Here is a 19,213-nt window from a genome sequence, read left to right on the forward strand (position 1 = left end):
GACCTAGTCACAATGGTGGTTGTGACATGGTATCTGTGATAAGAAAGGGTTCTAGTGACCTAGTCATAAGTGATGGCAGTGACACGGCCTGAAACCAGTAGTTTCCTTAAAGGATTGTAAATAACTATGGCTGGGGAAGGTTCTGACATACCAGGCCCTATTTTCCTGAAGATTCACAAAGTTCCCCATAATCTTGAGTAATAATCCCTTTAAGGGGTCACTGTTATCTAAGGATTGGGGAGGGTTGGGCACTTGGGTTCCCATTTTTCAAATGCTTGCCTGTCCCATGAGGCTTCCTGTAGTACTGATTTTGTGACAGATGGACTTTTCTTAATGCATGTTTCTGATGTCTTCCCTAGATTGTTACTGCCCTTCATTGTCCTTTTTCTACCCACCTGCTCATGAATAAGTAACTTACCTAACAAAGAAAAATGCTAGAAATAAGAAATATTACAATAAAAAATGAAAAGTATCTTTAATGGGTTCATCAATAGACTGAACATAGCCAAGGAAATAGCAATCAGCTTGAATATACCTTAATAAAAACTCTGAAAACTAAGATGCAGAAAGAAGAAAGAATATTCAAACTGGGATAAAATAGTCAATACTTGCAAAGTAATTACATAAGGTACAGTATATACATATAGGACTATCAGGAGAAGGAAGAAAGAAACAGATAAAATGATTGGAGCAATAATGATTTAGAATTTCCCTAATTAGTGGAAACAAACCATAGAATCAGTAAGCTCATAAAACATTGAGCAGGATAAATGACAAAATACTATACTATAGAAAATAAAGGATTAAGAGAAAATTGTGATATATCAGAGGCAAGAAAAACTTCACAGGCTTAATGATAAGTTGCTTTGAATTTCACCTCAGAAATCATGGAATAAAAAAGAGTGAAATAAAATATTTGAAGTGTCAGCTCTATTAATATCCCCTTCCTTTGTCTCATTTCCTAATAACTACTAAAAGAGTTCTAACCTCTGGGATGAAATACTTTACTCTCCATTTTGTCCCCTTGCTCCCCATTCTCCAGTCACTTTAACTTTTCCAGATGTCATTGCTCCAAGATCCTTTCAGCTGAGAGAACTTTTATATTTATATTTATGTATTTATATTTATATATTGCCATAGTCCGGCTGGGCTGCCTAAGTCTGGCTAGGCAAAATAACTGAGAGGTGACAAGCAACTTGAAGGTTTATTGCAAGTGAACTCAGCAGGAACTGAGAACTCAAAGTAGTGGGCACCCAAGGTAGCAAGAGCCGCTTCTCTGCCGGACTGCAGAGGTACATATACCCAACTAATTACACACAGCTTAATTTAATTGACATCATCTAGACACAACAGTCAGTCATTAAGGAATCCTCATCATCTTAATGGCTCGCTGTCATTGGCTCACAAACCACTCCTCCTGGCATACTGCCAGGTGCCATCTTAACTTGGTTGTGGCCCTCAACAATATATATGTATTAATGCATATATTTTATTCAAATTTATTAAGATTTCTTTATGTAGCCAACTATTTAATTTCACATGATGTCTCCATTTCTAACCCAGAATCTCATTCTAGCTATATCCCCTGGTTTTTGTGTGAACTTGTATTCCAAAAGCCAGAAGGTAGTTCTCACTGTCCACCATTTGTTTGCTTAATTGTTCATGGGCATTATACTCATATAGAAATATAAGAATCATTGTCACATGCCCCAGAGGGAGACAACTTTGTCAGCTGGATCGCAGTGCTTATGTAGCAGTTCTCATACTTGGTTTTTTAAGACTCATTTCCAAAACTAGGTAGGTCAGTACTATTTGTGCTAACCCCGTTCAGTAAGGTTACTTTGTGCATTTACAATATATGTATTTTTTTTATTATTGTTCCATTCATGTTGGGTTATCTCAACTTCTTAAATTAGTGTTGTCCCAATTTGCATGCATTAAGGTTAAATCTTTGTGCTGTGAAGTTCTATGGGTCTTTCAATGAAAAGTCAGATATTCACCAGAAAAACATACACACTAATTTTGACACTCTAAATATTCCTTCTGCTTCACCCACTTATCCCTCCCCTTGATCCTTTGGTGAAGTTTTCCCCATCTTCTTATTTTTTCTTAAATCATTTATGTAATAATATGTATATGACATTTCTTTGTGTCTTTTTAATGACTGAATAGCTAATTTTTTTAAAGTTGCTGAATAATATTTTCCATTATATTTGTTATCAGTTTATCCATTTGGCCATTTTAAAACATCTTGGTTGCTTCATACTTTTGGTGATTATTTTTAAAGCTGGTATATATTTTCTCTGCTGGCATTTGTGTCCATGTATTAGTCACACCAATCCTTCTACTTCCAAACAGAATAATGACAATTGAATTCCATCCCTAATCATTAAAGGTGCTCTGAAGAAGGCATACAAATGTAGTATTTTCAATATTGTGCTATTTTTAACACAAATGTATGATCTATATTGAATCTTTCAAAATGACTATTTTTATAAAAATTATATAGGATGTGTGGAGGGAAAGTAATTTACTACAGAATTATTTGAATATAAATTGTACCATGTTTTTAAAAATACTGTCTTAACAATACATATATTTTCAAAAATGTCCCCATTAAAGTCAGGCTTGTATATGTTTGATTTTAACATGTTGGACACAAAGAAAATGTTTGGGTCAGGCTTGTTCCAGGGCTGCCAGCATTGAACATATGAAGTTATTATAACCAAGGTCTACAAAAAGTCGTAAAGAAGCCGACTTGAGAAAAATGAAAGGAGCCTCTGAAAGTTACTGTACTATTTGTTCACTGGGAAGAGGTTGGGGAATGATCACTGACCTCTAAGTAAGAGAGAATGGAACTCATCTTTCACTTCTGAATGAGCTCCTCGCTGTAATTGATGGCATCTCCTGAAATGGCTGCGATCATTAGGGCTCCAGTGACTGAATTAAAAGAAAATGAAAGATGCAGATGGCTGTAATAAAGCAGGAAAATGCATTTCTTCCTAGTGACAGATACAACTGATCATTTTACAAGGACGTGCTTTACTAAAAGTGTTTCGGCAATGTAGTTCTCAGGGAAAATGAAGAGTAATGTAAAAATTGGACAAGATGAAACTAGCTGTTTCATTTCAGATATTGACTGCACAAGTCACTTTCAATAAATCAGCTGCTTATTGTACCTAAGACAGCAGTTTGTTAATATTATGAAGGCGCTGCAAAATGTTCTCTTTGGTTAGGCAATCTTTGAGTACCACATGATAAAACAAAGTTTTATTTAAATTTTTTATTTTCTCTGTTTTCCAATTATCAATACATTAACTCCCAGGCATGATGGTTTAGAAATTCCTTTCACTATTTGAAACAGTCAAGGGTCAGCAATCCTTTTCTGTAAATGACCAGATAGTATATATATATATTTAAGGCCTTTGGGGGCCATGTAGTCTCTCTAATAACTGTCCATCCCTGTGTTAGAAGAGGAAAGCATCCATAGACAATGGTAACAGAATGGGTATGAACTTTATTTATAAAAACAAAGCACAGGGGCTGGGATTGTGGCTCAGCAGTAGAGTGCTCTCCTGGCACGTGTGAGGCCCTGGGTTCAATCCTCAGCACCACATATTAATAAATAAATAAAATAAAAGTGTTATTCCAAATAACCTAGAAACTAAAGTGTTAAAAAGAACCTAACTTTGAAAAACAAACAAACAAACAACAACAACAACAACAACAACAACAAAGCATAGCTGGATTTGGCACTCATATTGTAGTGTGTGTATTACTATCCTAAAAGAAAAAATGAGCTATTCAGAATACCAGATAATGTTGTAAATATGAATAATTAGAAATCTTATCAAGTTGTTACAGTAAAATAAATAAAATGGTAGTCATACAATTTAATCTCCCATTAGAAGTGAGGGAATAAAAAAGTATGCCATTCATATAAACAAGGAATACTGCTATAAAAAAACCTACAGGTTAACGATAAACTGTATTTTACAGCCATACAAAGAAAAGAAATCATGTTATAATAAGTACAATGCACATGGAAAGTTTTTTGAACATTTTTACTAGATACTTATGAGTCCAATTGCACATTTATTTTTGCCTTGTAGACATCTAGCAAATGTAGACATCCTTTACAAATACCATAATTTTTAAAGTGCCACTAATTCTCTTTAAATATAAGTAGGAATTTTCCATAAAATTTTATCACAGTATTTTAATCATAAGTTATTTTAGGTTTTCAAGAATTTTGTGAAAAATTGAAATTATTAAGTTTCATGAAGTCATCACCACAGCCAACATTTCAAGTGTCATGACTTTTTCAATTAGAAGGAAAGAAACACTACTGCCAGCACTTGATTAAGGGGACTCACCAGGAAAGAGGTTATGGAATCATTAAATATTAAAAATTATTAAATATTTCCAGCACATAGGAACACTTGTCTCACAGCAGTTATCCCTTGCTATGGGATTGTATCATTACTTTGTATTGAACAGAAAGTAAGAACATTATCCCTAAATTTTACTCTCATTCCTAGAGAAGATTAGGAACTTGATAGTCAATTTGGTCAAAATGCTTCCTGATGACTAGCAATTACTTCACCTAAGACATCTATGTCAGGGTTACTTTTCTGGAAATACAGAGACATAGGATCTGTATTGCCTTGATTTCTAATCTGATCTTTTATTTCATTCTTATAAGTCCACATCCATAAAATACAAGCTATTTTATGGGACAATTACTAAAGGTAGGTTTTGTTTTGTTTTCTTTCTTTCTGTCTTTTTCTTTCTTTCTTTCTTTTTGTTTTTTGTTTGTTTTGTTTTGTTTCATTTTGTTTGTTTGTTTGTTTTTGGTAATGGGAGTTAAACTCAGGTGACTCTGAGCCACATCCCCAGCCCTTTTTGTTTTTTTATTTTAAGACAGGATCTCATGAAATTTTCAAGGCTGCTTCAACTTGTGGTTCTTCTGCCTCTACCTGGGATGACAGGTATATGCCACTGTATCTGGCTTGTTTGATTTAGAATCAAAAGGGAGTCTGTGTGTCCTACTCAGAAGAGGAGTTTTCTCAGAGAGTCATAATTGGTTGTCCTATTTATTCCTATGTACTGACCTCCACTCTCCTCTACTACTTCAATGCCTCAATTAAGAGACATGCTTCCACGGATTTGTCAAGTTCAAGGATACTCATGTGCTGTCTTATTCTTAGGAATGTGTATCTGGGAAGTCCTTTAGTTCTTCCTTAAGGCTGAGGTGATAATAGCTGACTTCTGTTTGATTATTATACTTTCTTAACAGCTAGGACTCTTTTTGTTTCATTTACTTGGAATCAAACAAAGATCATATCTCCCCTGATATCCATGTTGCCCATCACCAACATATTAGTAAGTAAAAATGGATAGAAAAAGATTTTTTAGGCCTGAATCTTTTTCTGAGACAAAAGATGAAAATATATTCTCAAGAAACTTGCTAGAAACATAAAATGCTACTTGAAAGTATTTATGTAGTACCTACTTTGTCAAAAAGAATAATCATTAATGTTTCTTTGGAGAAAATAAAGACTCCAAGTCTAGTATTCATCTTATTTTAATGTTAGAAGATTCCATTAACCATTGCTGTTTAGTTTCCAAGAAAGATATTTAACCACCTATACAGGTTCAAGGTGAACAGAGCATAATGTAATCTTATTGAATCTGAACTTTAGAATACTCTTTCTATAGAACATACAGCAACTTGTGAATAAATCATTTTGTGAAATATTTGAGAGCATAATGTTTTATGTTTTATACAGAAGAATTAGGAAGGACTCTGTTAGCACATATTCTCTCTATCAACTCCAAATATTCCATGTGTTAAATACCAGCAATCTAACTTCTGCCTCTGCAAACCACAGACTACTGCTATTAAAGGCCCATGAATTGGTATTCAAAATATAAGAAATTCAATTTTCTCATTATAAAATCTTCATGTGTTAATTGCAGAAAGAATACAAACTAAAAATATCATAAATTGTTCATGCTATTATCATGGTTACAGGGGAAAATAAATGTAATTGTAAAAAATGGTAGAACCAATTCACTTGGGAACCACCCTCAAGTCATTGAAGATATATTTTATGTACATATACAGAGATTTTTATCTATATCTCATTGCATAAAATTCTATGTGGTCATGACTCTGGGAATGAGAGTTTATGAGTACATAGTATAATTAATAGAATGAAGAAAATACAATTTGGTCATACTGTCTATACACGTATGTTTTTTTTTGTGTGTATGTATGAGGAGACAAAAAAAGTGAAAGAGACAGAATGTGTCAGAGTTCTTAGGAAAGTGAAAAACTACTGTATAATAATTTAACTATTAATAGACCCCTGCTGAATTTGGTCAGTTGTAGGTTTATGCACAACAAATGCTTTTATATTGTTAAATTATTGAGAAAAAAGAAAAAAAATGTTCAATGGTATAGGAAACATGAAATTCAGATTTTAGTGTTCATAAAATTTGAATTTCATGAACAAAAATTATGTAGAAACTTTTTTCTTATATAACTGTCTCACTCTTCTTCATTTTGACTCTTTGCACTCCAATTAAAAAATATTTGCTGTCATCCATTTACAAAACATAATTTTTTGACTCTCACTCCTGAGCTTATCATTAAGGATTGGGTTTTTCCACAATTCTGATTTTTATCATTAATATGTATCAGTCTCACACTTTATAGAAAATTGAGGACATTTATTCTTTTCTACCTACAATGTCTCAAGAAACTTAGAATTACATTAAAATTCATGGATAAACTTGTTTTTCAAAATCATGTCCTTGTAAAATCATGATCTTTACTGATGTTTTTCTTAAAAATATGTCTGAAATTTGAACCATTCATGAATATGTTAAAAATAGAAAAATAAGCCAACACTCTTGAACCAGTGTGGAAAAATTATAATACAATAATTGGATCTCTTTCTTTACATATATATAATAAAGCTCTCAACCACTGGATAATCCCAAGTCTTGGGAAGATTTCCTGGGGGTCATCTAGACATACATCTAGACATGGAATTAAGACAAAAATTAAGTTGAACATCTGTCTTAGTGAAGTTCTAAGATGTCCTCAAATCCCCCTTTTCTTTTATGCATGCCCTTTATAATTCCATATTCTTTCATGTGAAAGAACCAGTGAATGTGATTTCACTCTAATGACTTTAGGGAAGGGATATTCTGTGTATCACCTGATTTAAGCACATGAGCCTTTTACATCTGGGTCTAGATGACAGACAGAAAGGAAGTCAGAGATTCAAAGCAATAAGAACAAACATTAAGGTTGAGAACTGAGATCCAGTCAATATCCATTGACATGACAGCTGTCCTTTAACCTCAAGGAAGGAATTCTGCCTATGACTTGGAGTCAGCTTTGAGGACTCAGATGAGACAGAAGCCCTGCTAATCACTTCATCTCAGACTCCTGAGACCTCAGCAGAGCCACCAAGCTGTACTGAAATAATGCACTTGTGTACTGGTGAATTTGTTGTCAGCTTATTATAAAGAAATTATGAGTTGTTACACAGCAATGAAAAAGTGATACCCAATTCATTTTCGAAGGGAAATTCAATCCTTCCTCTTGGGGAATTTCATTTGGCCAAATCATCTCTAGCTCTGTTAATATCTTTTTAACTGAATGTCCATTTCTCAGTATGATTATTGTCTCCTTCCTTTAGTTGCCCTTTCTTCTTCCTAGTTAAGTACTTACAACTATGGCGGTTTTTTAAAAATTATTTAAAGTACTTGAAGAAGCAAAAGAAAACAAGCATGGCACTAAACAATAGGAAAGGAAGCATAGATATCCCTTCAATGATTATCACTTGCTCAGGTGATCATGAGGGAATTTGGGGTGTTTTCTACATGGATTCCAGTCTATCCCACATTGCTGGAATTCCTCTCCTCAATTTGCATTTTATCTTCAAATTCCTGATCAGAGATTATGAAAAACAATTTGTCTATTCTTAGTTCTTTCAAGGTTTTCCTTAGAGGTCTTCTTTTCATAACCAAAACTATTCATGTATGTTTGTCCCAAGAAAATAATATTTTTAATTAAAATAAATTATTTTATTGATACAATTATTCAGAAATTGGGAGGAAGGAGAAGGAGACAATATATTGTAGGTTTATGATATCTGAAAGAAATATTTAGTGTAAGGTGCTTAAGTGCCTAATAGGTTTGTGATAATGTAAGAAAATTTTTAAAATAACATGAACTTTGCACAGAAACTTTAAACAATTCCTACAATCTTCTTAGTGATCATTTTACTATGTATTAATAAAAGATTGGTCAAAATTTAATTATATCAAAACATTAAAATTGGCTTTTTTTCCTACTAATTTTGTTTGATTAGCTAATAACTAAATATTCTAAAAAATTGTTGTAACTGTGAATAATTTTCCAAATGTTGGACTAGAAAATTTTGGGGAAAATCTTCATAGACGCTTATGACATTTTTAATTGCTCTAAATAAAGATTTTCTTTTTGTGCCTTTCAATGCTAAATTCACATATACTTTTGTGTGTGTTATGCTAGGAATCAAACACAGGGCCTCATGCATGCCAGGTAAGCACTCTACCATCAAGCTACACTTCCAGTCCCATCTTGTCTACATCTGCATTCCATAATTCAGCAACAAAGCCTTTTGTTTCTTTCATTTTCTGACTTGTTATATTCCTATCAACACATTTGGATTTTCTTTTTTTGTAATACCAATAGCTTTTCATTACTCTTGTTCCTTGCTAAATAACATGGCTTCGTTTGCATTTCTACAAAATTGCTCAACAATTACACTAACTGGTTATTTTCTTAGCCATGTATCTTTAGAAATTGTTAATATTTGATTAAAACTACTTTTGCATGCTACATATGAACTGGTATTGGCTTCTCAATTGCTTTTATTCTCTTTGATGAACCATGGTTTCTTTCTAGGTGTAAATGTATTATCTATATGATTCACTATGGGGATATGGATACAAAGGCTTAAACTGAGTTTAATTTACTTTCAAAATAATGCATTCGGCATTTTTGTTCTGCCACATTGTTAGTAGAAGAAAAGAAATGAGGCTTCAGGTGGTTTTCTATGTATTACTATTAAAATATATTTCAAATACTTGTTTTTGTTCTATTTTCTTATGCTTTTGGAATAAGGCTACATTAATATTATAATGTCACTCTGCACACTTACCTGAGTGACGGTATATATTTGTATAGCTACTCATGTTAGGAATTGACAAACTAATTAAGATTTAAAAATATAACAAATAATGTTCTAATTTATGTATTCTAGATTAAGAAAAATATAGCAAGGTAGATATCACTAACATCTCTATGAAGCTTTTAAAATTATTTTAAGATTTATTTAATTGCTCTATTTTTATATCACTGCAGAATGTTGCCTATTTTATCTTGAATTAAATCTTTTTATTTATTTAATTAAATGACAATATGATTTTTAGTCAACTTTGTTGCCTACTGCTGTTACAAAGTTGTAGTTGGCTCAAGAGAGGCTTCTTCTGTGAATGGCAAACAAATGGCATCTTCTTGGAAGACTGTGTACACATGGCTGTATTCCTATATCCTAATCTAGTTATGTATTCTAGCAGGGTTCATGCCCTCTCTTTCTTATTATAAAGAAAGCATACCCATAAATTCCAGAGGATTGGAAACCAGTCATTTTTATGGCTACCATTAATACTATATTTTTTTTCTCTTAGTTCTCCATTACAGTCATTTGATCAAATTAATGTTGAGTAGTTGATGTGCAATTCATCAGTTTATAAACCATGGTGAGCAAGCTAGCATTCATTGAATCATAATACATATAGAATATGCTCTTACTAAAGCTTTATATGTTTTCTATCCAATGATCTATTAACATCAGAAATTATATTCATGTGATTCTTTTTCTATTTAATTATTTGCTAAAGATAAAAACTTCAAATTTCTGCTTATATATGCAGAATACTCCAAAGGCTAAATTACTGAATCAAATATCCAATTTTAATTATATAGTTGTGCAGGGTTGACCATCCACAGAACTTTGTGTGGACATGTAGGGAATACTCCATACTGTGATTGAACTTTTATCTTTTCTGGTTGTTAAATTATCATCTTATTGTGTATTACCAAGTTGATGTAACAACTGTATTTAAAACAAAACTATTGAGCATGAAATAATGAGATTGAGTTTTCTCTGTTACTCTTAAAAGAATTTTTATTTTTTTTTCCAGATTTTTATTTAGAATCTTTTGGTATACAAAGTGTAATTTTTTCATCACTTAGTAGTGAGATTATAATGAAAATTCGTTAACTTTGATATGGACTATGCAAGGTCTGTTTTCCTATGGATCATGGATTAGCTCTATATTCTTGTTAAATGTGTTGTTAGTCCCCCATGTATCTAAAGTGTCTGTCATATGCCAGTTAGAAAACAGGACCATTAGTTGTCAGAGCTGACAGATAAGAATAAATGATAAGAATAAGAATGATGGAAATGTCTTTTTGAAATCCTCTAGTCTTCTGTTTGTATTTTAACATGAATTAGATTCATCAGTATCTTCCAGCTTCCACTCATGTGGATATTTTCAAAACAGCCTTCCTTCACAATGAAAAATTTTCTTCTTTGTTTCCCCAAGTATCATGTAAATAAGGAGAATGTGGACACAGTTCTGAAGACAGAATTAATGAGAAAAAGTTTGTCGAAATTGAAAACCTAAAATTTTTAGGTTTAGTTAGAGACAAATTTACTAAAATGAGCACATATTAAAGGAATCAAGAGATTGTTGGAGTTTCTCAGTATTTCAATAAAAGCAGGCAGTTTTCCTATGCTCATTTTGCCAGCTTAAATTTGTTTCAAATGATGAAGGTGGTTGTACATTGTGAATAAACAAACTATAAATGGAAAATAATGAACCAGTCTTTAAGCTTACTAATTGTGAGAGTGTTTATTGATTTTATTGGAGATATAATTTACAAAACTTGAATGAGAATGATCATAACACTTTCATTCATATAGTTAAAAACTAACAGCAATACATATTTTCAACTGCATTAAAATGGGTGAAAAGCAAAATAGTCAATGGAATTCTTCTCAGCAATAAAAATGAATTAACTAGTAATACAAACAACATGAGTGCATCTTAAAAATGTAATGCTAATAGGAAGAAGTAATTAACATAAAATTACATTTTAAAATATTGTTTTCCTTATTATCTCACTTTGATATTTAGAGTGAAGGAAACCCTCCAGGAACACTGAGAAATACATATGAAAGTTTTCATTTTGGCAAGCTGATTTCTTATTTGTACTTACACAATGAAAGCATTTCAATCTTATTAAGTTTTGCTGTTGTATTCATACTGTATTTATTTTTAAAGACTCCTTGTTTTAAAGTTGGTTGCAAATAACCCAATCAATAAATGGGCATAGAAAATGAACAGATCCTTCAAAGAAGAAGAAATACAATTGTTCAACAAACATTTGAAAAAATATTCAACATCTCTAGCAATTAGAGAAATGCAAATCAAAACTACACGGAGATTTCATCTCACTCCCAGTCAGAATGGCCATTACCAAGAAAATAAGTTACAATAAATGTTGGTGAGAATGTGGGAAAAAAGTACACTCATACATTGCAGGTAGGACTGCAAATTGGTGCAACCACTCTAGAAAGCAATATGGAGAATCCTCAGAGAACTTGGAATGGAACCACCATTTGACACAGTTATCTCACTCCTCAACCTATACTCAAAGGAGTTAAAATCAGCATACTACAGTGGCACAGCCACATCAATGTTTAGTTCAATTCACAATAGCTAAACTATGGAAACAAGCTAGATGCCCTTCAACAGATGAATGAATAAAGAAAATGTGGTATATATGGTATACATACACAATGGAATATTATTCATCCTTAAAGAAGAATGAAATTATGGCATTTGCAGGTAAATGGATGAAGCTGAGAATATCATGTTAAGTGAAATAAGCTAACCCCAACAAACCAAAGGCTGAATGTTTTCTCTGCTATGCAGATGGTAATTCACAATAGTGGGTGAAAGAAAAGAATGTAGGTACTTTGGATCAGACAGATGGGAGTGAAGGGAGGGAAGGGGATAGGGAGATAGGAAGGATAGTAGAATAAATCAGACATTATTACCCTATGTGCATATATTATTACATGACTGGTGTGATTCTACATCATACACAACCAGAAGAATGAGAGGTTATACTCCATTTATGTATGATTTGTTAAAATGCATTTTACTGTCATGTATAACTAATTAGAACAAACAACCAACAACAACAACAACAACAAAAAACAGTTCATTTACAATCATGCTTCCTGGTGGAGGAATAATTCACTATTACTATTTACTATTATTACTATATTATTACTATTATGTACCAATCTCATCTCACATTCTAGAAATTTGTACTTTTATTGAACTCAACTAGTCTAGCAAGTAACACCCAGGGAAAGAATGTTTTAATGAGGTGAATCATTTACATGGAGCAAAAGGCAAATATGTTAAGCACAAATTCCATGGATGCTTGCAGTTGCATTTACTGATGGGATCTAAGCTTCTGTATATACAGAGCAGTGTCCTTAACAGTAACCCTTAGGTCCCTTCCCAGTCAAGATATACTCCCTGTTTCCTGGTTTCATTTACCTTCCATAGTTCTGCTTTTCTTAGAAACATTATGCAAACTGAAAGATATGTACTATTTTATGGCTGACTTTTCCCAGTTAGTATCATGTTTTTGAGATTCATTTATGTTGGGTGTGTCAGTAGTTTATTCTTCTTATTGTTACAAATAGTTTCACAGAGTACTTAAATTTTTACCCACTTTAGTGTAGAAGAGCAGTTGTGTTGTTCTCAGTTTTAGCTCTATGAGCAAAGCTGTTATGAATGCAATTGTTCCAGTTTTGTATATGTATATTCTAATTTTTTCTTGGATAAATTCCTAGAAGTGAAATTTTTGAATCATATACTAGGTACATGCTTAACTTATCAAAAATTTTAAACTGACTTCCAAAGTGTGGTTATACCTTTCTGTATTCAGACTAGAAATGCATAGAAATGAAAAGTGTTTTTTTCACTACTCTTTTGTATTTTTTAGTTTTAAACTATTTTATCTATTCTGGTTAGCCACTTTGAGGACACTAGATTAGTGTCCATGTCAATAACCATTTAAAATTGGGCAAAGGTGTGTCAATGGAACACCAGGTTCCACTCATATTCCTCCTTGCCTTTATTGTATATTAGCAGTTCTACTTACCCCTGTTTATCGTGGTCATCCTGCTTATCATGGCCAATTAATTGTCATCATCTTCACTACAGACTATGCCTATTGGTTCCTGGTCATAAGGAACAATAAATGTCTAGGTGATAGTCACTTCTTATGGTTCATTATGACCCTTGATGTATTACCCAGATAAAACATGCCCCCTTTGAATAGCATGACTTCTAACCCTGTTGATTTCCACAGTTGTGGAAAGGAGAGGCAAGAATTCTTGAGATGAATAGCAAGCAGCAACATTCCTAGTTCTACTTTTTGTTCCTGGAATCAAGTATTCTTCCTGCTAAGGATATGATTTTATATAAAATTTCTTTAATTCAATATTTACACTTTGTCTTGAGGAGGGTACCCAATTATGGCAAAGTAAGGTATGATCTGGTGCTTCAGATCTGCATTCAACAAGCCATTCCAAAGCTCTAACATTCTGCTACATTTTGTATGAGTTTGAGGTTGTCTCCAGTCATGATAGACTTACTGCAAATCTTGACAGTATAGTGTTCATTATTTCACCAATAAAATTTATAATCTCTTTGTTACAATGAGAACGTTTGCTTCCATTGCAGTTTATTGATGGATTTTGAAAACTGTATGTGAATGTTAAGTCCTCTTACATTTTCTTTGTCACTTGAGATAATATTATGTTTATTGTTTTTGTTTTATCCTATTAATATAGAGACTTGAATTATTAGCGTTTAATTGTTAAATCAAGCTTTCATTCTTAGAATCAATAAAAACCTAGTTTATCATATTTTTAACATATTATTGAATTATATTTTGTTGTGTTCTGTTTAGAAATATTATTTTTATGTCAATAAAGAACATTGGTCTCTTGGATGTGGTCTTAGGATTATGCTAGTATATAAAATAAGCTAGAAGTTTTTTCTCCATTATTTTAAAACAAATTTATGTAATATTGGTATAATATCTTTCTCAAATGATTAGAAGTCATAAATGAATAAATAAATATTGATACTTTTACTGCTCTTTGTGTAATTTTCAGTTCTTTAATACATTTGTCCACTAATGCCATTATAAAATTTATTGAAAAAGAGTCAATCATTATTATCCTTTTAGCACCTGAATGCTCTATGTGATAGCCTGTCTTCCCAATCTGATTATGGTATTTTGTTGCTACTCCATCTTTATATCATGATATTTCTCTCTCCTTTAATCAGTCCAGATCAAGGGTTTATCAAGTTTATTTTTTTTTCAAAAACACACATTATATTTAACTGATTGTTTGACTATATTCCATTACATTATTTCCACACTTACATCAATATGTTATTGTTGTTTCTCACATTGTGTTTAAATTGTTCTTCCTCTATCCTCTGAGGATAGAGGTTATGTTAATATGAGTTTTTCTTCTTTTGTAATATAAACATTAACAAATTGCAGTTTATATCCAAAAACTGATTTTAATGCATCTCTAAAGTTTGGGTTTGTGCTTTCATTTTCATTAAGATTGAAATTTCATGGAATTTCTGGAAGTATGTGTACATTTACAACCAGCTAGGAATATTCCCCATGCCTTCTGCAATTGATTTTTAATATAATGTTGTTTGCAGAAAATATTACCTGTATGGTATTACTCATTGTAAATATATTCAGAATTGTTTTGGGTCCAAATCTGTTATCTATCTTGGTACATTTTTCCACACACTTAAATGAATATGTATCAGTGGCTTTTGTGTATACTATTTCATAATTATAGTTAGTTGGTTGGTAACATTGTTCTAGTTTTCCATATTTTGCTTTAATTCCTACATTTTCAATTATACTTGAAATCTTTGATTATAAATATTTTTTCTACTAACCCTCATTTCTGTCTCCTATGTTTTATCTCTGTAGTTGGGTGCAAACACTTCAAGGACAATTATGTCATTTCAATTAGTTATGAGGAAATCTATTCTATAATTATTCATGCATTCACTAATCACATCACTGTTTTTTTAATCCTTTTATATAGTTTAGAAAGCCCATTGGTTATAATTTCCTTTTTTCCTGAAAAAAGATTTTTGTTTCTGTTTTTGTTTTGTTTGACATCTCTTGAAATGCAAGACTGCTCTCCATAGACTCTCTCTACTTTCTCTGTTTTGCCTAATAATATTGAATTGTCTTCACATTTGTGAAGACTATTTCGAGGTTGACAGTTTTTACTTTTTAGTTAAGGTTATTAAACTTATTGTTCCATTGTCTTCTGGGTTGCATTATTTCCATCGACAATTCTGTATTCATTTCAGTTTTGTTTTCTGTGTGAAATACGTTATGTCTTCTTCCCTGCCATGTATTAAGATTTTTCTTCTGATTTATTAGTGTTTATTTTCTCCTGTTTTCTTGTTTAAAATTGTTAATAACCTTAAGTCTGAGACTTAATGTTTTCAAATCAAATTCATAAAATTTCTACTCAATAGTTCTTCAATTAAATTTTCTGCTCCTCTTCTCTGAGTTCACAGTCTGAGTGTCAATTGAATATATAGAAGGTGCTCAATAATGTCCCAGTAATGATCAATAAGGGTCAATTAACAATTTTCAGCCATTTATTTTCTTTTTCTGTTCTTTAATTTCTTTTGCTCTGCCGTGAAGTACCTTATAATGTTTAATATTCTCTTTAATGCACCTATTGACTTTTGTAAATTCTTAGATTCCCATTTTATACTTTATGATATTTTTTACAATTCCTATGTTTTGTCAGTTTGTTTAAATTTTCCCTCAAATATGTGAACACATTTTTGATGCCTGTTTTAAATTCCATACCTATGAATTCCATCTTTTCTCTCACTTTTGTCTAGCTTAATTGAGTTTCTACTTTCATGTTTATTACTTTTGTTTTAAGAACATTGTTTTCCTTGCATGTTCATTTTTTTCTTATTATGTGAATATTATATCCACAATATTCTCCCCATTATTTTTGTCGTTAGTTAAGCAATATTTGACTTGCTAATCTTTACTCTGGAGAAAAGTTGTATGAATTTTTAGAGTAGAGAAGAAGCAGTTCCTACTTCAGTTATATTAACTACACTTCTATGATGTGGTCTTTTGATGTCTCTACTGAATTCCAAGGGTGACAAAACTGATCTCTTTATTCTAACTTTTCAGAGCTTTTGGTCTCCCAGTTCTGTCAGAATCCTGATAACTGATTTGTTTATAACTTCCTAGTAGCTTTCTAAATGTATCTGTTACTTATACTTTTCATAATATAGTTTGTGCCCAGCAATGTAAACTGTTGTCTTGCACACAAATAGGTAGGCATTCAGTCAAATATTCGAGAAAATGCCTATGCAGATTTCATGAGCTCCTTCTTTACTGAGCTTTAAAATTCTGCTCAGCAATTCTAGCCATATTAATCACCCCAAACTCCAATAATAATTTTCATCTTGTAAGACCACTGTACTCTGGACTATTTTTTCTTTCAGCGCACTTCATCCAAATTCCTGCAGGAATTTGGAATGGAATGGAATGGAATCAGTGGTTCCATTTTTTGTGCCTATCCTTTTGCTTCATGTGTTGTTCAGTTTTATAGATGTTTATGGCATCCGACCAGTCTAGTACCAATTATTCCATCATGTTCAGAATGCAAATTGCATTGATATTTTAATAAGCATTTGAACTGGCAAAAAGTTCACTATTGAAGCCTGTACTGTTACTACTGTCATTTCACTGACTTAACCACAGATTCTGTGATATTAGATGTCATAAATTTTGGTTATTTATGGAGTAACTGTATACCCACTTGCAGAAAGTAGGTTTCAACATTTTAAATATTTTAAGGTCTCTCTTGGTTTTTTATGTCTTCAGTTTACTTTCTGAAATTATAAATTTTGTAGCTTTTTTTGCCTGTTCATGTTGAATATCATAAACTGTTGTTCCTAAAGCAAGGCCTACCACCTTTTGTTTATTCTGTCAGTAAAACATTCTGAGTGCTCTCACAGTGTCATTTCAACATTAATGATGCAAAATACATTTAACTCAGCATTTTATCATATTCATAATCGATATTCTTAATTCAAGTGAATTAAATTTACATCATTTCTGTAGAGATAAAAATGTAGGACTCAAAGAAAGTGTAGCAGGTCCTCCCTGGCTGGAGAGTCTTTTCATATTAGAGTGGCTAATGGAGAGTAAGAATCTGAAGAGTAAAATCATAATAAATGTCAAATTTGAGGTAAAATGGGGAAAAATATCAGTAACAAAGCAAGAACTAAAGTCAAGACCAACTGAGTTAAAGAACAGTGAGCATTCAAACACTCTCTGGACACCAATGAAGGAGGCTTCTAAAGGAAACACATAAGATCCACAAAACTATGAACAATTGCTTTCTTTGAAAACATACACTTTCTTTTTCATTCAAGGCATGCCTTGTTATTATTGTTAATCTCGGTGAACAAAGGTATTTCTGGATACAGAATGTGCTAGGGCTCTTTTCAATAATAGATTATTAGCTATTAGAAAAATGACCTGATTTTAGAATAATTTGCATAATGCTTGTCAAAAGTTTATTATGATATATTGATTTTAATCATCATCATATAAATTACTTTCACATATACAGTTTTAAATGAGTAAATTATTTAATTACAATATTAATTTTAATGCTCTTATGTACCAAATGGGTAATAATGCACATGATTTAATTTTGCCTACTCAAGAAACACCCGAAGAATGGACTATTTAAATAAAGTTACCAAATATCTTGCTCAGTGAACAGAACAATATATTTATTGAATTTCAATAATGTTCCACATCCTATGTTAAGATGCAAGAACTGCAGAATTAATGAATCAAAGCCATGGCTCTCACAAGGCACTGACTGAAACTAGTGTATTCTTCCTCTGAAGAAACAGAATGAATCATATTTATTAGTGATCATAGAAATAACTTCATTTTATAAAAAAAATTATATGTATATTCCATGAATAGAGTTGATTGTATTGCAATTGAGGAAAATTGGCAAAAAGGAAGTGCTACATATACAGGCAAGTCATATCGGAACAAAAATATTGCTGTATATTAATTTATACTACATTACATTTAGCTTGCTATTTCAAATTGAGGTTTCTTCTACTGTGGAGAATATTCATCCCTCTATTCATATGTGCTTTATCCCTATATCTACTTTGTTTTTTCTGAAAGCCAGATACTGGAATTATTTTTGATATTTTTACTCTAATTTTCCTAGACAATTTTAACTACATTTTATCAAGGTATAATTTTAAAATAATTAAATACACCAGTTTTCTGTGTGCAATAAATGCATATAACCCTGTAATTTTAAATAGTAATACTAGTGTAAATGTGTGTGTGTGTGTGTGTGTGTGTGTGTGTTGGGGATCAAACCCAGAGTCTCTACATTCCAGGCAAGTATTCACTTAACTTTATCTCCAGCTGGTAGACACTCATTAAATTCTTGTTCCTTTCACTTTGAGTGAATGTTTTTGAGACTCAGACATATTCTATGCTTTGCTCTTTTTGTTCACTAAATAATATTCCAATATATGGATATAACACAGTAGTCATTCACTTGATGGACATTTGGTTCATTTCCAGTTGTGAATGATTAAAGTTGATTTGACTTTTTCTTATAAGCCTAATTTTTAAAAACATTTATTTTGGCCATATTTTTTTATGTTCTCAGACAAGTACACAAGGAAGGAATTATTCAGTTATATGTTGAGTACATTCTTTAGTATACTTTTTCTATTTTTTATTGGTTCTTCTTGGTCATATATGACAGTAGAATTCATTGTGATATAATTATATAAGCATGGAATATATTCTATTTAAGACCCCATTCGTGGGGATGTATGATGGCAAGATCACTGTGATATATATATATATATATATATATATATATATATATATATATGAAAT

The sequence above is a fragment of the Marmota marmota genome, unplaced genomic scaffold (assembly GCF_001458135.2).
Source record: "Marmota marmota marmota unplaced genomic scaffold, marMar, whole genome shotgun sequence".
NCBI classification, from domain to species: Eukaryota; Metazoa; Chordata; class Mammalia; order Rodentia; family Sciuridae; genus Marmota; species Marmota marmota.